Here is an 18,918-nt window from a genome sequence, read left to right as displayed (position 1 = left end):
TATTATGATAACAAGTCTGGCAATGAAGCGAACGGAACTTTAAATGGAAATTTTACAAATTGCAAATTGCCCAATTATTGTGCGCGACGCAAAATTATAAACTTGCGAAGAGTAAAGAGTTTATAACTTGTCGCTACAATGTGTAACTTGTCAGCGATATTAATCGCGCGCGGTGGTAGCACGAAATATTTGTCAGTATTTGAAATACACATAACAGAAACTTGAAAATAATAGATTTACGTGAAAGGAAGTTACTGCCAGTATTTACACGATGAATCACCGTGTACTGATTTGAAGATGAGAAAACAAACTTGCCCCAAAATTTCATAGAACTAGTCTTCCAAGACTATAGAGATAAATGTGTTGGTTTTCAAAAGACGTTTATCGTTCGAAGTACGCAAAGTATTTTCTCCTCTTCGATATTTGAAGATACCTTATCTTGAATAAAAATGTTCATTTTCCGTACTGCCGCCACTTAATGGAAGGAAGGAAGTCTTCTTGGTTTCCCCTCTTCCATTTCTTTGCGCTTGTATCTATCGAGTCTGTGTGAGCATTTCCTTTTCTCTCCGGATGAAACTCGCAGAATTCTTCTCTCAGCACGACCCTTTCTGAAAAGAATTTGCAACGCGATATCCGATCGAAGCCACACGTCGAAGCGTCGTGTGTTTTTATTAGACGACCGTTTGAGCGTGATCGACGAGACACTGCCAGCACGACATGAATTGCAAAGCAGTTTCCTTTGTCCAGCAACGACCAGCACAGTAAAGTTCTTTGATTACTATGCGCGGAAAAGAAACCTCTGACAATTTATTGACCCGTGCCTGGAGGTTCGTGCTAGACCGTTGTTACGTAGACATTCTAATGTCCAGTCTTACCATCAGCTAATTTTCAAGCGCGACGCACGAATTTATCGAAAATAAAAGACCCGGTAGAATCTCGATTAATCAAAAAGCAATTAAACAGTCGAGTGTCTTCTTGGTCTTTTAATTCATCTTCCTAATCTTCCTAAACTGCTTTCGAGTTACAAGTGTCTTTTGGTAGTTTTGCAGGACCAGTTTCCTCTTGCGCTCCGTGTTATTTAAAGTTTAGCCTTAGGTTTGCCTTTAACGCAGGATGTTGTTGGAATAAGAGCTGTTGGAGAAATCGATGACTGTATCTTCGATCAATATTCCGCGAATCCGTGAAAGACAATATTCTTCGTTGAATTTTATCGTGCGAATTCACGGGATATGATATTTTCGACGATTAAAGCGAACTTCACAATAAATTCTAAGCCACGGACGAAATTCACGTTTCCTGAATTTAGCCATAGCCGTTGAAACGGTTACTTGCTCGGTGGAAACTTTCGCCGCGTTGCGTCAACAGGTGAATTAGTCGGCATCGAAGCGGAAACTTGGTTTAATTCGCCAAGAATATACTTCGCGGACACCTAATTCGCTTATCAACGGGAACATCCCGTTGTTAACAAAGATGATTCACGAAGAAAGAATTTTTTAAACTGTTGGTTAACCCTGACGAAACGTATTGGACAATATCCTTACGAGTTTAGAATTTCCGAAATGAAAACACCGTCCCAAAGAAACTTTCTGCTGACCTGTACTTTCTCTTGCGCCATTATGCAGACCTATTGGCACATAAAATCGCATTACAAATCGAGTTATGCAACTCATTTTAAAAATTATAATTAGGCTGCGGATTTTTATGACTTACTGACGCGCAATTTAAATAAGCAGAAACATAAGAAATATTCAGAGTATAATACTCGTTAGGTGAAAAATAAATCTTTGCTGCCACCAGTGACACATATATCGAAATATATATAGAAAAGACAATCTTTGCCTAGGTTCTGATTTTTGGTCCCGTTTATAAAAATTACGAATCCTCGTAAAATATTTGTCGAAATCTAAATATCATTGTCTCCATTACTGTATCATTCGTTGTTAAAAGAAACATCCAACTGGAGAAGGTAAGTCGCAAATTTTCAGCAACGTTTATTTTACTTCTCGACATATACACGCGTTCCAATGTTCATACATAGCAAGTGTAACGTGGATTATATACGACCCGAATTATCTGGGATTGTTCAGTCAGTTCCATGTAGCATCGGTTGAAGGTAACATCAGATGTCTGTAGTCGCATCGAAACGGACTGGAAGTCTCGTTTTTCTTGTTACAGGCATACCGAAAGGAACAATGATCGCTTTCACCAAAAACCGCCGCATGCGAGCCCCGAGAAACGTTCGAGGTCTTTGGCCCTTTCTCCTCTTTCTCCTCCTTTCGTCGAACTCATATTTCTTGTTATCTCGGCTTTACAAGTATCGAGGGAGGAAATTATTCGGCGATCGGAAAATCGTGATTCATCGGAATACGGGGAAAGCGAATGCATAGGTCTCTTTTTCGCTTACGATCCAGCTAAATCGCCACTGATATTCGCGAACGTCGTTACGCGACTCGCTGACCTGAAAATCCTCCTACCGCATCGATATGCTTCGAAGTTAAAAAAATTTCTACGAGTTTCCAGAGAGCGCGGAACAAACGAGCCTCTTTTCTCCACACTGTTTGAAGCGCGTTTTAATGAGCCTAATTTAACTAGATCGCTCAGTCAAAGACTTCTATAATCACGAAACTGAGTCGGCTTTAATTCTTGCAAATTTTAACATTGTATAATTTATCTTCGAGAAAAATGAAACGGCACGGAAAACGGTAATATGAATCCTCGAATAACGTAATTGCTTCGTCGCATTCCTGAATAAAGCGATTATTACGGATGAGATAAGTCTTCCTAATTTCATCCGCGTAATAATATTTTTAACCGTCTGACGGATTAAATAATTTCGTGGACAAATTTAAACGTAGCTCCTCTGTGGACAACTTTGAACATTTCATCGATTACGAAAACTATTCTTTGATAAATGGTGATCTGGCTTATATACATTCGTCGTGTCGAATGAACTACGAGTAGGAGAAGCAAAGTAGCGCGAGTTTGTACGAATGCAAATGTATCTCAAAATAGGTTAATTTCAAGCAGTATCACAAGTGAGATCCATCTGTTGAGATCTGTCGACCTTGGGACCGCGAATCGGAACGATTTCACCGGATAAAGTTCGCTTTCTTAATGGAAAGTGTTGCAGCGATTTCGCGTGTTTTCCTCGATATCGGAGTATATATTACGGTGAACTATACATCTTCTAAAATGTCACGTCTTTACGAGCATCGATTATAATAATCGATGAATCTTTTTCTTTTCTTGCCATCCGACAAATTGGACGAAACGAAGCGAAGCAACACGTGGTCGCGGCGCGATTCTGAGAAAACGTGAAACTTCAAATTTGAAAGTGGCCGTTCGATTTCCCAACCTAGGAAAAGAAAGCACATACATAATACACCGTTGTAAATTTGAAAGTATCGGAATACTTTGCTACATCCGTGGCAATGATATTAGATCGAGTGATAAGTTCACCAGCGTTTTACCAAACAACGAACGAAAGCATATTGTGCAATTCGTTTCGCCAAAACGAACAATTCCTTTCCGTGATCGTCTGTCGTGTAAATTACTGTGCGACCGCAAATCGTATTCGTCCGTTTTACGAGCGGCGAACTTTCCACACAGGGCACACATCCAGCGACCGCTTTTCATAACCGTAAATCGTCCGAGTTATTTTTCTATGAGCGCCACTTACGACTTATGAGCGACTGTGTGACGCGATGGTACGAGGACATTGCGAACGCGTTTAAGCGAGTCGGCCTTTGGTAGGAGCGCCGGTAATTGCGCTGGAAAACGCGAGCGAATCGTCACGCTCGGTCACTCCTTTTATACGGAACAAAACGAGCCACGTGCGTCGTATTCAGACGACGATCGAACACGCGTCCAACGTCTATCGTAGGTGATTCGAATGAAAAGAGTAGCTAACTCTACTAGACAGCGTCTAACGCATATATGTCCGTACGTTTAGGTACGTCGTAAGAATGGAATAGTGGGCGGTCGTCGTCTACTCGATGGCAATGTAACGCAAGAGAGGAAGGAAAATACAAGCAGGCCATATTTGTATACGCGGCGAACTGTCCTCGATTCTGAAAATTTCCCACGTGTCACTAAACCGTTAGATTAACAGACGAACCAAAGGGGACTATAACGAGCCACGACCTTTTCGTTGATTCGTCGTGATTCGAATGGATAGATGGAAACTGTTACGAACACTTGTTGCGTACATGCTGTTCCTCGTTGCTTCTTTCGCTCTTTGTACCCTCTAAAACACATCACGACACTGTGTTTCAACCGTTGTGAGTTGAATCCAGGTAGAATATATGTCTCTACGTTTCGTAACTATAAAATTACCTATGATTTTTCAATTTCTATATACAGAGTGGCTGGTAACTGGTGGTACAAGCGGAAAGGGGGTGATTCTACGTGAAAAAAGAAGTCGAAAATATAGAATAAAAATTTTTCGTTCGAGCCTTTGTTTTCGAGAAAATCGACTTTGAATTTTCGCTGGGTACGCGTGCACTTTATCACGTCTCGTTATAACGGATCTCACTGTAGATCGTTGTCTCGATGGATATTATCGCAGTTTAAGTAAAATAAGGTATACATAATGAAATAATATGAAGTAATCATAAAGTTTATTATTACAAAAATTAAATGTTGCCCATTCTGCTTAACATATACTTCCGCTCTTCTAATTAAATTTCTACGAACACTTTCTAAGTCGATTTTCTCGAAAACGAAGCCTCAAACGAAAAATTGTCATTCTATATTTTCGACTTCTTTTTTCGCGTAGAATCACCCCCTTTCCACGTGTACCATCAGTTACCAACCACCCGGTATATTAAGTTGTCCGAAATGTTTCTTTCGTTTTATGAGGAAATAATAGACGCACAATGTTTTTTGTTTTATATTAGTTTATTGAATTATGCACGAACGTAATAATAGAAATAGAACAGACTGGATCATAGCTAATTCAATAAAATAATATAAAACAGAAATTGTTATTCATCTATTATGAAACGAAAGAAACTTTTCGGGCAACCTAATATTTGTTGATGTTAACGCGATATTGAGAAACAATTTATAATTTTCTTTTCCAAATAGACTGGATTATGCCAGATAGAAAAAAAAGTAGATCGAGAGAAAACTAGTTTCTTCTTGCGATTATCACGCGCAGGAACATTAGCGTGTCGTTAGAAGTTGCTGCAGAAGGAAATACTTATTTCGTAGCGCTGTACGAAATTTCTCTTTAATTACGGACCTTTCGAGGAAACAAAGAGTAGAATTTCGAACGGAACTTCCTTGCGCGTAGGGGAACAGATAAAAACGTTGCCCGTGAAAGAGAAATGTACGGCGCAACGCGTAGAAATGCTCGGGAATCGTTTCGATTCTTCGCGATCTGCGTTTTCACGTCGCTTCGTAGAACAATGCACGCTTGTCGCGAGAATGCGCCCAAAGAATCGCGGACGTGGAAAAAAATTCACGAACGATCGAAAGAAAGAACGAAAGAAAGAAAGGAGGAAACTGTTCTTAACTGTTCGCGGATATAGCTAATAAAAAGAACATCGGCTCCCGTGTAACCTGTTTCAGAAAAGAACGTTAAAAGGATAACTTTTACCTAGCTTCTACCCACTTGACCAAAAGTCAATTTAAAACCTACAATTCCATCTTCGGAATTCTTTTGAAATGCGTCTAATTATCCTTTCGCGTCTCTTTATTCCGATGCTCGATTCTTCGTTTCTATATCAAGATTTAGCGAAAGTTTCGAACATCAAAGCTTCGAACGTTTCAAGCTTTTCGAGCGCTCTAAATTGTTTTCCCCTGTTATTTCACGCGTTATTCTGGGAATTTTGCTATCATCCGGATCAAAGTATTTAAAAGTTCCATCTTGCCGTTCCACTTTTATGCTGTTTTCTCGAAAGATTCCAGAAACACGAAATAAGTTCTACTCGGAATTCGTGGAAAACATTATAAAGATCAGGATTATGCTGATCTTTGTTTACTATATAGATTTATCTATCGTGATTGAAACAGAGAACTGTATCTATTTAATTAGAACTTAGTGTAGTAATGTGATATAACTAAGGCAAGAAATTAAAAATTTGTTTAAGTATTCAACTTACAACTGACAACGATTCGACAGCTTACAACGGTTCCACTTCTTACAATGACAACTCACAACGACTCGACAATTCATGGATAACTATCATCTCGAAACTATCTGTAGCTTTACCAAGATAGTCTCTGTACCTAGAATTTTCATTGTTACTGCAACGTCACGTATTTTACAGGTATTAACACAAGATGTCCTAAAGTTTGACAGATAACGACTTTTCTCATCCTTTCCGGCTTGTAAGGACTTTTATTGTTTTCTAACTATGATTCATCGAAATTTCCAACCGTTCTTTCTCGATACTACGATACTTATGAACACGATAGCAGTGAAAATATTTGTTGTAAATCATATCTATAAATATTCTTAAAATATTTGTGTCGAGTAGAACGCGCACGTTGATGCTAGTTCGCCCTGCATTATTCACTTTTTATCTTTCAAATGTTTATTTACGGATCATAACTCAGCAAGTAGGATTATTACACGATATTTATCGTGCGTCATGCATGAGTATGATTTGTGACGGCAACAACGTGGATGGAAATCATGTGGAAGCATAAAAGTGAAAGAAATCGAAAGGAAGAGACAAAGGGAGATAGTTTCCTATTACGTAGGCTGCATGCATCGCGCCACTTCCGGATGTTAGACCTTTACGTAACATTGACGTGCCTTATCTTTATCGACATCCATAATTGCACGGTTACATTTGCATTTTGTCTCGTTGTCGATATTACAAGTCGCTTCTCTCCTTGCGGAACATTCTACACGTGTACAGGCCTTTTTTCATGCGTGTCCCAGGAAGGTTCCTTTTTGACTCGTTACCGGAAGTTATAACAGTCCTTACATAGGTCTAATATGTAGAAATTAAAATACACAAAATATATCTACAAATATATATGTATATTTCAAGTCCAAATGATAAAGTAGCTAAACGTCTTCTATCAATTTTAATTATTTTAGTGTACCATCCAAAGGTTAAAATAACATAGAATGATACATGTACAAATATAGAGCTATTTCTTCAAGAAAAAAAAAAATTTAACAGATCGATGGAACAGAATCGGACATTTCACATATAAATACTTAGAAGTCTCAACATTTGGAATAATAATATTTAAAAGGTTACTCGTAAGGAAAACGGATGAATTTACTGCGAACGCTTACGTTGCACGGCTTTAGAATGCTTTCTGCGAAAGTCTGCAGCCAAGAAATTGCGCACAGTGCGAAATATTTCTTAAACGAAGTTCAAACCAGCCGGTTCTCGATCGCGTGCGATGTTCGACGCGTGAAAAAAATTGACGACGCGCGATCCTTACACGCAGAATATATAATCAAAAAGAACGAGCCACGAAGAACACCGGAATGGAAAAGCGTGACTCAGTATCGGTTAAATGACGTCGGAAATGCAGGAATACATGCGCGTCAGCGTTTTTCTAATAGGTATGCACATGATGCACAAACTTTTTTCGCGGTTTGTTCATTGTTGGCCGTGCCTGGCGAGCAAGGCGGTTGCTCGAGGATGTTCAGGAACGAGTTCTGACTAAGCTATTTTTACGGCATGTCGCATATGATACGGGACAATCGTGAGTCACGTTTTAAAAACTGGTTTCATCGTGGATCTCGTGGATCGCGTCTTATGCGTTCACGCGTTCGCCATACCTGCCGGCCAGACGCACGAATCGCAACTATATGCACTTACGATTCTCTTCTTGGCGAACGGCCTTGGAGCAGAGAATATCCAGCAGTTCGTTTTCGGCGTGAATCGAACTCCAATTCAGTCGATATTTGCTGTCGTTTTGCCAGGGTCACTTTAAAATATACTTTAAGTAACTTTGAAATATATAATAACCGACTCCGTTGTTATTGGACCGTTAATTGTCACAATAACAAGACAATAGTACGTATGATCTATAGTAATTAGGCTGCAGATGTTTATGCAGTTGCGGGAAATTTAACCGAAAACTTCTACTAATTATAGCATCGAAAGACGACGTTGGCATTAATCAATCGCTACTGCGATCCTTGTATTATTATATCCTTAGGTCCGATGTTTCCAAGCACAAATATCTTTGCAATGTATGAAGAAATACATTGGAGGAATACAGGTAATCTGTTAAGAGAATTTTCTGCCTTTCGTTCGTAACAAACGCGGATTTGCATAAACATGGACGATATACTAATAACATGTTGCGAAGTAAAAATGTCAAGACCGTTAAACATCTTGGAAGTTTCCTTGTTCTAATACACCTTTGTTATCCAGACACTTGGAAAAGTATAGTATTAGACAGATAGCGTGCGAAGAAAGGTATAATAGAACACGACGAAAGTTTTATCGCGAAACCGCTGTAACCATACAGCACAGAGTTACGTGTATAGCTGTGGCTATTATATCATGGTGTCTGAAACTGTGACGGTACGGTCTCTGGAGAAAGATCACGCGAATCACCTTCGAGCATGTTCCGAGTTCCTCAAGGACGAAGCAGGATTCCGGTCCAACTATGGTCGGTCGATTACCTATACCTGCCTAGTAGCTTTACGCGCAGACCTGCTTCTTTCAACCTTTTACATAGCTGAATCTTAAAGAAAATATGTAATTGGTATTCTCGTAACGAAAACGAGACAAGAATCGATATTGGAACGTACCGAATGGAAATTATAAAGGAAAATGGCAGAGTATCTTTTCATTTGCCTGGAAGGACGAAGATGGCTAAGGATCATTTACGTTGCGAGCCTTGCGATCCACTTCTTCGTGCAACCTTGGCTTCGAATTTTTGTGTCTCAGTTTCGTTCTCGTTCCGACGAACGAAGCAAAGAGGCGAAGAATCAGAGTAAGAACCACCGTGGTATGCAAATTTTCTAGCACGCTGAGTGCACAAGTGTGAGAATGCGTGGAAGGTACGCGCGATAACCTGCTCGTAAATGAACAGACACAAGTTTCGGGAGATAAGTAAGCGGATGGCAAGCAGAAACGTTTTGCAGTCGAGAAACCGAGGTAACCGGGCAGGCGATTTCTAGAAGGGAAACGACGTAACGCCCAATATAATCATTGGCACAGACAAACGCAGTTTCATGATGAGTTGCGGTTTCATCGGGGAAATTCTACGCGGAATTCGGAGAAAAGTTGGACAGATATCGGTTAAAATCGCTCGATTTACGTCTTGTAATTTTTAACGAGTTTATTTATATTTAACGTTATTCCGCTGTTTGGATAGAACAGAACGTTTAAATACAATAAATTAGATTCTTTGATGCAATAATTGAAAGGAAAAATACAATAAAAATAATACGAAAATTCGATTAAAATCGCAGACGAAAAATGTGTTAGTGAAAAAAACACACGCGAAAAACAGAAATTCATGATGTCTGAATTAAAAAAGATTGATTTACGGACTAAACTTTCGCCGAATATTCGTAAAACAAGTAAAACGAGTAAATTTAACATCATGTAACTGAGTGTTGTTTGAAAGTTATATAATGCGTGTAGTTCCAGGTGCAATTCGCACTAACATTTTATACGTAATTAAAAGACGAAACAAATGTGTTGTTATCAATAAAGTGAAACGACGTTGCATATCTAATGATAATAAACGATAATTAACGAATAATGCCAAGTTTTCAGATGGATTGCGCTATAATATACCACTACCATTCGTTGACAATTGCTTGTACACCAAAAATACATACTTTATGCGCATATTACGCGCATCCTTGGCTGCTAACTTTTTCACCTTTTATCTCTACTCTATTTTCTCACATACTGCACATACTTTTTGCCCGTGCCAGCCTCATAACTTGATATTTATACAGTGTCCGGCTCAATAATATGCACAAACGGGCATCAGGTGATTGCTCATGAAAAAACAAGGAATGAATATGCAATGTGATGTTATCGTCTGAGGATTAGCTTCCGAGAAAATCGGCTTGAAAGATATATTAGAGATTACGAACATTTATATATTTATTTATTATCGCTCAGTCCGTGCCTTTCGGCTTTGGACGAACTTTCAGTTTTACATCTCTTATACCTATTTCGCTTCTTATATATCTACCTCCCCTCTTATCCACTCTATTAGATTGCACTCCCTTAATTATTCCATCTCTAAAAACTAAAAATTAACAACTAATGACTAAAAACTATTGCAACTTTGGGCTTTTGCCTCCTTGCTGCGCTTCCTTCCTGTCGTTCCTCCCCGTCTTTTATTGCCCTTGTCTTCTCTATTATTGCTTTTAGACGAACATTTATATAATTTTGCATTTTATAAGTATCTGCAATGTATCTATATAAATATCTACAAATATCTACAAGTCTGTTAATTGATATCGGCGTCGTCGTGACTGCACTCACGTTTGATACAGAATACTAAATGAAGCAAAGGTAGCTTTCTGTTCTTTAATAAATATCAAAAGTAGCTACTCTCCGATAGTCATAGTCGGTAGAATAGTAGGCTGTATAATATTAGAATTGTATTTTCGAAACCAGATAAGGTGCCTGACGTTAGTCGAGCGAATTTGAAACAAACGATATGCAACTAAGTGCAGACGGACCAGCTTTCCCTTAGGCAAATACTCAATTTCGAACGTGTATCGATTCGACGACGAAGTCACGTTTTACAATACTTTTGCGTTTGTAATATAACAAGAAAAGTAACGACGAGAAAGAAGGTAAAGAGATCTCGCTTTCCTTGCTGACGAATTTGTAAATTTTAAACGTCACCGCGCTTAAATCGGAAATTTCAATGTGGATGTTACATAGTACAGATAACATTGACATTGCCGGTTAATTTCTGGTCGACAATAAAAGATAGGTATTGCGTCATAGCAGATAACAGCGATGGAAGAGCAGCAACAAAGCAGAGAGATTTCACATCGTCGAATACGTGGGCGTGTCACGTGCGCAACTTCTCATTGCATTCTATCACAGAAATGAAGGATTTCATTCTGAAACCTCTGAAATCTCTTCGACGTAATAACGCCGTAAATTGTCGAAAAATATATTCGACCCGTGAGTCATTCACAATCAAACCATTTAATGCCGATCACGTAAGCAATGCAAAGACAAAGAAATCATTTTAATGTAAATAAATTCGCTAGATAAGGATATGGACTAAAAGAGGTAGAGTTCTAAAAACAAAAAAGAAGATAAAATGACGTACATTGTAAAAAATGAAATACAAATAGTACAAGTAAAATGCTGAAGGAGCTATGTTCGAGGGTATAGAGAAGTACGTACTTTTGCGGCAAAATCAAAAAATAATTATTCAGCGGATGCTGCATCACTGTGGTCTCTCTCTCTCTCTCTCTTTCCCTGCCAGATACCGGGAGGTCGTCGGGAATATCGGCGCCACATGTCTTGCAACACAGTTGCTTACGATGTAAACTTACAAGAGACAGACAGACAGACAGACAGGCCGTCAGTAGAAACGATAAGAATCGAAACTATACAAAGTGTTTGGCTCCGATTTGGATGAAGAGCCAAGTCTTCTATCAATGCAAAGCGTACTGCAGCATGGAGCCACACCAGTACATAAGCATACAGTGATTTCGTTTAAAACTCATTTTTTTCATATCGTACAATTTGCGTTCTTATAACGCAATTTTGCTTTAGCATTGATTTGCTTCTTACATATCTTCCTACATGCGACGCGTATTGTCCATTCTTGCTACCTGTATTCCTGGACGTCCCGCAGCCTTTTTTGAGTCAAGACCGTCTTACAGCGGTCAAATTACCACAAGAACATATCGCAAAAATAGAAAAGTGGCTGCAAGATAAACAAATAAAAGCAAACCCCAATAGATGCAACCATATTACATTCACTCTGCGAAAACAGAGTCTTACAGTCTTCTGTAATAGCCAAATATATCTTTCGCGCGATAAAAAAGAAACATGGCAATTATTTAGAAAGCCGATGTGTTCTCGCTGTCAATGATCCTTGGATATGTAGTGAAAATCAGCATTTCGACTACGATGCGTACAATTATTATTAGACTGCGATTGTTTGTGCATTTGCGGGAACTTGGAGGATGCACATGATACACGCATCATGTAGAAATATATAAAACATCCAAAGCAAGGTATTCGTTGTGAAACGCAGTAAATAAAACAAACAAGCCTTTATGTTCCATTCCTTTATCTAAATATATTCATAGAGATATGAATTTACATAAAAATCTGCGGTCTAATTACTACTTAATATCATACGGGTATAATTAACTACTAACGAGGGGAGAAGCCGGACGATTGCCATATTCGTTGATTAAACGCTTCGAGAAAAAACGAGTCCCTTTTATGCCCGAAAATATACCTGTTAGTCGATCGACGATCAATTTTCTTGTAATTATTCGGGAATAAAAAAACGCACCGGCTACGCCTAATTCTGCTTAACGCACTGCGCGTTAACGATTACATTTTGTGTCGTCGACCTCCCCTGTCCATGATCGATACCTATCGTTCCGTGAAGAACAAAGGTTAACATGTAACAGCTACGCGATTCGTAGCTACAACGTCCACCGCGTTGCAAACTATTCGCTTAGCTTCTCGATATACCGGAACGTTCACGGTGCACGAACATATTTTTGATTCAAAAATATCTTTCTACTTTTTCCTGTTTAACATGGACAGCATTTTATCTTTCTATTAAAACATATTAATACGATCTTTAGATAGGATCAAAATATTCGTGAAAACGAAAATTGATTAGTATCGCCGATCGGTGAAAGGTATCTTATATAGGTTTCGATGTGTTATTCGAAGCAAACTAAGATTCGTTCGTGTTATAGTAGAAATACGGTAGATAAATATCTGAATTCATCGACAGGCATAATAAATTCACGTAATAAAAGATCGAACGAACCGAAGCGAAATTCGATCGCTGCGACGATGAAGAAGCTTCGTTCGAATTACCAATGTAGCGCTCCTTCCGCCTGCTATCGCGGTTATCACAACGTTTAGTATTTGAAATTGCGGTTAATAAGGAAACGAGGACTTGGCAAAATTTCAGACATCAAACATAATTTTGTATTCAACGAGGCTAAAGGATCTCTTGCTCTTGCCCGAGTCACTCAAAAATCAAAAGATGATTCGTCGATCGATTCTGTATTTCGTTAATAACGCTTGCGCGTTCTTTTGTATAATATAACAAATAAGATACTCGCGTCTTGTTGCCAGTGAATAATATTATAATGATGATAAACAATTGCCAAAACTTCATCCACGTATACTGCATATATTATAAGAGTGTACGTATTTTGTTCTAACGAAGCAAACATTTCGTAAATGTACTGACTATAATTGGCTGTGGGTGCCGGTATCGAACAAGGAAAGAAGATCCTGCCTTCGTAGAATAGTGCACACATATTCGCCTCTGTAAAAGACAGAGAAAAAACTGTAGAACATAGAATGTCTCGATTGTGACTTATGCTTGATTATTTTAAAATTTTCTTCGGTTATTCTCGTTTGTGGCTTCTCGACCTGAATCGAATACGTTTGTATCCATTTCTATTTTATCATCAGCTCTTTCGCAACGTTTGTCGTTTCTATCTATACGTAATGCAGCATCTAATTAAATGATCAATGCTAATAGTCTCCAGATCGTAGATAAAATAAGTTTCATTGATCAAATAGGTTTTGATAAATTTGTAATTTGTGTACTTCACTTTAACCAAGAGAGGTAAACATATACCTTGAAACGACTTTCTCCAAACTTCCATGTCCAGTGGTCCTACCGTAAACTGTAATTTATGCTTAGGTCAAGATGGCCTGCACCTGTACGAACATTCTTAAATCCACCCGCAATAATCCTAAGAAACCTTTATAAAGTTTAGAATTGTCCATGGTCAAGGTCCTTAATTATTACAAGCGTATTTCAAGTCGAGACGTTCCTTAAAATTGTTGTTCATTCCGCTAATACTTGAGAAAAGCAGATTTTCCAGGAAGGTCACTTCCAGCCACGAACAACCGTTAATGGCAGTGACTAGCATCCATCACAAGTTCTTTATAAATCTTATCGTCAACAAATCTGTAGTAAATAGGAAATCATCGTCGAAGAACTGATTGACGAACGAACGGGATCAAATTATCATTTCGTAAGAGAAGATGATCCTTTACACGAAGAATAGTAAAGAGCGAAGGTAGTGTCACGTAAAATTAATGGTAAAAAAGGAGTAGCTGAGCAATAATTTAACTTGACTGTGCTTTTATAATTTTGTAGGCTTTTATTCACGAAAATGATTAAGTATAATATTACAATGAAGTAGCGAAGCTAAATGTTGCGTTTGTAGGTGTTGGGGGGCAAGAAGGATCCTGATTGCCCTACGTAATAGGAAAAGTGTAATATTGGGCCATGTGCACAGGTCATGTGCAAGGGCCTAACCGTTAGCTATCAGATAGTATGGGATGACGTGGATTTGGGTATGGTTGTTGTCACAGTAGCGACGACGTCCATCTACTCGCATTCGCGTTATCCGCCAGAGCTCTACTCTCATCTCGCTACTAAACTTTTATTATCGACTGCTTCATCTATTCATTACATTGATTCTATTGACTTCAACTATTCTACTGTTTTTTTTTTCTGGTTCCTCTTATTTCGCTAAATCTAACGACTTTACGGAGTCCTCTGATCGTATCGAGGTTGCTTCGTTTGGAATCCCTCTGTGCAGTCTTGGTCGCAAAATATCAAGTTCCCCAGCCTCGAATGATAAAACTGGCTCTCTCTCTTTATCTCTCTCAAGTTTTCTGCATAGATTTCCCAATAGCATGGGTGAATATCGCAGAGGGATGATTTCGCCGGCTATCCCTGAAATCACGTGCGCGACCTATCTTCCTCGCTGCTGAGCGTTCCTTCGACGACTCGGACATCGTAGACGAGTGAAGGTCGATGCATCAAGGAGTCTACCTACATCAGAGAAATCCGACGACTGACGATTCGAGAGGAGTTAATTGCGAAACTGTCAGTCATTATTACAGAATCGTAGATCATAAGTAACACGCGTTATAAAACATCGGTTGCCATAGGAGCCACTTATGTGTCGTTTTTCAAGATGCCACTGTTTGCGAAGTTTACGAGGAAGGCCAGAAGGAGCCATAAAATTAGTCATACTGATGGTGTCATAAAGAATTTGGCGATAGAATCGTCTGACATGAAATTTCTGTTTACAGTTTCCTGTACTTTAGCTTTGTCCTTTTCCTTTTTTCCGACCGTTTCACGAGGAGACGCATTCGTAGTATAATGCATCAACGAGAGTCGTAAATTCTCGTTACGGTACACGATGATAGGCGCCATGAATCAGCTGATAGTATCAGCTCAACCTATTTCGGTTAATACAATAAGGATGGTTTGAATGACTATAACACTGAGTTAACAGTTTAAAGATACTTTTTATTTCCAACGACTTTGAGAATGCGAGTGGTGGGTGTAGAAGTATTTTCAGCAGAGAGTTAATAGCAAATTAAGATATTTTCAGATCGAGTAGTTAGCAGCAAGTAAGGGTATGTTCTATGACGGCGATATTTTTACAAAACTACGTTGAAGTGGCCGTTGAACATGCGAAAAACTCGCTTTTCCCGTATTTTAACTGAGAGAACAGTTTCTTCTTTTTTTATTTGGTAGAATTTTTACAATCAATTCTCATTGAGAATTATAAGTAAATTATTTTGGCGTGGTACTGTAAGAAGAGAATAGTTGAGGGATGAATTATAGTTTATGATAAAGTCACGGGACGTGACACCTTTAATAGTGTAATGATTGATACGCTATTCGTCAAGGTCCCTAGAAAACAGCACACAAATTTCACAATATTAGCATATATTCACACAATTTATCGCAAAAGTATCAGAAATTGTGTGAACAATGTCCGCGATGAATTTGCATTTATCAGATACAGCTTACGAATGGGAAGAAGCAGCGTGCGATTTCAAACGACTTCAAACGAAGGCAAATTTTCCTCGTTGCTGTGATTTATGAAAGAAAAAGATGGTCCTAACTTTGATCAAGCGCGGGAATTAGCTATTTGTACAACGAGAAGGACATTTGCTAATTATTTTATTTCTCCTCAGTTCCTTGACAAGATGATGCTGCAAGACATTCATTTAAAGCATAATTAAAATTAAATAAATCACTTAAATGAGTGTCGTAGTAGTAAAACCGAAGATAATGGTAAAGGTAAAGGGTACAATAAATACTCGCCGAAATTTTCTCTCTTTTCTTCCAATTTATCAGAATCTTCTTTCAATGAAATACACTCCTCGTCAAAGAGATAGCCCAGGTGTGATATCTTTAATTTCTCAATGACGCGTGTAAAGTTTTTCGTCTGTAACGTATACGATCAAAACATTATGAGCTCAGAATATGCGGTTCGTTGAAAATAATTAAAAATATTATGAGGTTTAGTGTGTAACAAGAAAAAAATTGTCTTATTTTGAGAACGAAATGATAGTACATGTACAATAAGAAAATAATAATCAACATAAATTGTAATTAACAATAATTACTCATCAAACATATATACTTATTTAATAATGGGTACATCCCCTTTATTTTCTATTATTTCTATTGTACGATTTGGTATCGATTTATATAGTTTTTGGATATAATTTTTACTTAACGTATCCCATTCGTGTACAATTGCATTTTTTAATTCTTTGTGTTTCGTTGTTAACGAAGGTTTCTTTTTCAATTTTAGCCTTTTGATATTTTTGCACGATAGTAGAACTCGACGAATACTTGAAACACTCGCACTAACACTACATTCCTCCGTTATTTGCTTTGTCGTTAACTGCGAATTGGAAGCTACACGCAAAATTGTTCGCTTATCACGATCGGATAACGATGACGACCCACCAGTACTTTTCTTTTTGCCATAATCTTCAACATTTTTTAAGAAATTTTGTATCACTCTACGACTTCTTCTTATTACTTTTGGTATTTTTGTTACCGATAACTGTTGCCGTTTTAGTTCAAGGATTTGCTTTTTTCAGATTCGTTCAATTTTTTCCGCGTCCCATACATACAAGTTTATATAATATTGTACCGTAATCTTTACTCGTTGATAGATCATGAACTACTGAGCAATTTCTAAACATGTTAGCAGAGTGTGCTATCATTTCGTTCTTAAAATAAAACAATTTTTTTCTTACATATTAAATCTCATAATACTTTTAATTATTTTCAACAAACCGCATATTCTGCGCACATAATGTTTTGATATTATACGTTACAGACGAAAAACTTTGCACGTGTCATTGAGAAATTAAAGATAGCACACCTGGGCTATCCTCCCTCCACGCTACTTCTTCCGAATTCTCATCTTTTGGATGCAATTCAAAATTCTGTATTTATTTCGGCTATTTTCCGCGGTCCCTGTTATTTTCCACTCTCCTCTATGACTCTTCTGTATTAGCATGATGAGAAAAACGTGTCGACTAATTCGGTTTTACCGCTGAATCACTTCGTGCCATTGACAAAACCGAATGTCTATAAAAAGCGTCCATAAATCTGTAATTTCACCATATACACCGATATGAACCGATAAGTAAACGAATAATTGAATCAAAGATTCGATGCCGCAACGATTCTGATTCATGTGCTGCTACAGATCCATAAAATATAAATGGAATTTGCTACAGTATTTTTCGTTTCTTTTAGGAAATGTACAGATATTATGACTCACTCAGTATGCAAATACTAAAATTTGGTATTTATCAGGTATTTAATTAGATGTCTCCGTTAGATGTAGTTGGTTCGTATTAGTCTCGGTACTAATAAAAGAAGAAAGGGACATGGGCTTTGTAATTTTTCTTTGCCCTTAGTTCTTTGTGAACTTCTATCTCAATTGTCCTTGACAGTAACAACGACAGTTATTGTCTTTGACAGTAACAACGGTTGCTGACCACCACAGTGGAAGGGATTTTTGCCCCCTATATAAGGGAGTCCGAATTCTGGAAGTAACAAAACGCTACAAGTAGCAACTAGAAGATCACCATAGTTAAACGCTGATATTCCAACTTCGTGACAAGACTTCCGAGTGTGTGAGAAGAAAGACTTCCGAGTGTGACAGGGACTTCCTAGTGAAATAACTCGTCGTACCAAGCGGAACACACAAGAAATCAGTGTGCTCAGGAAAAAGAACAAAGATACAAATGGCACAAGAAAGAGTGAACGAACGTTTCGTGGACAAGGTTCGTGTCGTCGTGACGGAAACGGAGTCGCTTACTACCGTCTGGGTCCGACTGGAAGTATGGCCGAGAATGAGCAAGAGACTCACATGGATGTTGGAATCGTGGCCCATGTCGTACTGGCCAAACATCGCAGATTTGAGCGTAGGTATGCTTACCGCCGTGTCAGTACATATGAATGATGTTTTGTCTTGGGAAAGGGCTGAGCTCCTACAACGAACCGAAAATGGTTTCATCGTTATGTTGATCGACTGGGGGATAATACAGTACCAAACTTTCAATACGATTAGAATATTACCACCCAAGTATGCAATCCCGGCACCGTGGGTAAGAAAGATTAGTCTGCGAGGTGTGCAACCGCCCAATCAATCTAAGGAAGCGTTGAACGACGAATTGGCAAAGATGACTATGAAATTACGACGAGGAATTCTGCTCGACGTCCACCATTCCCCAGAAGGAACGACCGCGAGGTTGCTGCTAGACTGCCCAGGACAACCCCCGGTAGACATAGGAGCGCATTGGCTGGAGTTAGGATACGTCATTCCTAAAGAAATTCCATCATAAATTGAAGATTGTTCCTTTTTTTGGATGAAAATGAATTGTTATATACTTGTATTGTAATACTTTCTCTGTGATGGTTCATCTGGATTAA

The 18,918-nt window shown here is 38.4% G+C and overlaps 1 protein-coding gene across 1 annotated transcript in view; it reads left to right on the top strand.

Annotated features, from left to right (window-relative positions):
• LOC126921129 (plexin domain-containing protein 2) overlaps positions 1-18,918 on the top strand; it is a 46,563-nt gene that overhangs the window by 14,812 nt on the left and 12,833 nt on the right. The gene's annotated exons all lie outside the window — the stretch shown is intronic.

The sequence above is a fragment of the Bombus affinis genome, chromosome 10 (assembly GCF_024516045.1).
Source record: "Bombus affinis isolate iyBomAffi1 chromosome 10, iyBomAffi1.2, whole genome shotgun sequence".
NCBI classification, from domain to species: Eukaryota; Metazoa; Arthropoda; class Insecta; order Hymenoptera; family Apidae; genus Bombus; species Bombus affinis.
This window is presented reverse-complemented; position numbering and strand designations above follow the sequence as displayed.